The sequence below is a fragment of the Pteropus alecto genome, unplaced genomic scaffold (genome assembly GCF_000325575.1).
Source record: "Pteropus alecto unplaced genomic scaffold, ASM32557v1 scaffold21, whole genome shotgun sequence".
Classification (NCBI taxonomy): domain Eukaryota; kingdom Metazoa; phylum Chordata; class Mammalia; order Chiroptera; family Pteropodidae; genus Pteropus; species Pteropus alecto.
Window position 1 is genome coordinate 30,308,624 of NW_006436282.1, and position 2,042 is coordinate 30,310,665.

Here is a 2,042-nt window from a genome sequence, read left to right on the forward strand (position 1 = left end):
AGTGGGGCGGGGGACAACGCCAACGTCATGGTCTTTTGTACCAGACACGTGGGAATTCGAACCCATCGGCTGACTGTGTGAAGGTAATTTATTACGCCCTTCAGTTCGATTTCTTCAATTCGCAAATCAGAATAACCATTTGAAACACTTTGCACACAGCAACGCTTTCTCTCCCTAAACCACACTCTCACCAGGACCTTTCTGTCGCTTTGTGGGGGACATGGCTTATGGCTGACTCGCTTTCACTCTCTGGGGACACCCTGAGGATCCCCTGAATACTCAGCAGCAACTCTGTGTGGTCACAAACACTGCAATAGACTGAGAACAAACGTCTGTAAAGCATCTGCCTACAATATGCACATCGCCCCACAGATAAACCACTTAGAGAACGAAAAGCATCTTGTGTTTTATGACTACTCTTGTTACTACAAAAATATGCAACTCAGTGAAAAACAAAACAAAACAAAAAACGGAAGCCTGCAAAGTCCTTCCTTGAATAGTTTTCTCGTGCTGTCCAGGAGACTTTACCACAGGACGGATGATAAAAGCAGAGCCAGGCTCGTTTCCAGTAACTTAATGAGTTTTCCCAGCTGCTATGACGAGCAAAGTCTTCTTAAAACAGGAAGACAGAGTTACTGTGACAACCTGTGCCGATTTTTATCTTCTGACGAGTCGTCTGGAGTGCACACTAACACACTTGCTCAGATGCTGCCTTTCTAGCATGTAAATTACGGCCATTGGAAAAGCACATTCGCTCACAATACTTTCGGTTCTCCCGTGTTTAAACAGCACCCTGCATTTAATACTGTGGCGGTTTTGAATAACTGCCTGCAGGTCACCTGATGAAGCTACACTTGCTGCATTATTACCAATTGCAGGGGTAATTCTTCAAATGCTTGTCTGGTATAACTCTCTTTCACCTTCTCTTAAAAAAGTGCCCGAACATAAAAAGGAACAATAAATACTCCGGGCTACAATAAAAACTTAATTTGCTCATTCTAAATGTAAATTTACATAGATTGCTGAGATAAAATTGGCATTTTAATTATAGATTGCGAGGGGAAAAGGCCATATTTCATCGACTATTTCCAAGTTATTGCATTTAAATGGCATTGCACACAGAGTAGCCCAATCAGTCATTCCTGGAAGCTTGATGATCTTGGATAAATGTGGAAATTTGCACTTCTAAATAATTAGTTTAAGTGTCATTAAGCCTTTAAAACCCATTTCTGCTTATTATAGTTTACATATTAAAATGTATTTACTGAGGCTTCGGATATTTCAAGTGCGAGAGAAAAAGGCCAGGCAATAGATGAGAAGCGTATTAAGCTACCTGCGTCCCAACCGATGCAAACCTGGAACTGCCTGCCTCCGATTCGGTGGCCTTTCCCTGGTCCCTGGGGCCTTCCTCCCCCTGTACCAGAGGATGGGGAGTCTAGAAGAGAGCCATTTCCTCTGAACACGTGGCCATGCTCCTGATCAACATCTGGAAAACGACGAGAAAAAGTCTGTGAAAAGACTTGTAGGATGTGGCTCCATGGCGTAGCGGTGAGCACGTCTGCTTCACACGCAGAAGGTCCTGGGTTCAAACCCCAATGAAGCCACAGTCCATGGTCTACGGTCACGCCACCCTGAACTAGCCGGATGTCTGATCTCGGAAGCTAAGCAGGGTCGGGCCTGGTTAGTACTTGGATGGGAGACCACCTAGGAAGACCAGGTGCTGTAGGCATAAATAATAATAATAATAAAAGAAAAAAGAAGACTTGTAAACTTTTTAAGTGCTCCCAGTGTGTGAGGCTGGCCACGCACGCCCGTCGTCATCTTGTTCCTGTCTGCTGAAAGGCAAAAGCAACGTTGTTTCTCAAAACTTCACCGCAAACTGACCTCTGGGTAATAATTTCCACTTCTCTCAATTGTCACAGAAATAGCCAGGAAAAACACCAAAACGATGTAAAAGCTCGCACGCTTGGACTGAAGAGGTCTGGCATAATGATAACAGTAAATATAATAATAAACATTATTCATAAGTTAAATGAAAATAA

The 2,042-nt window shown here is 43.5% G+C and overlaps 1 non-coding gene and 1 pseudogene across 1 annotated transcript; both read left to right on the top strand.

The window, feature by feature from the left end:
* Positions 1-1,531: 1,531 nt before the first annotated feature.
* Positions 1,532-1,604, top strand: TRNAV-CAC. The gene has a single exon. It is a non-coding gene; the product is annotated as a tRNA-Val (tRNA).
* Positions 1,605-1,613: 9 nt separating this feature from the next.
* On the top strand, positions 1,614-1,729 carry LOC112479884 (annotated as a pseudogene).
* Positions 1,730-2,042: the final 313 nt, after the last annotated feature.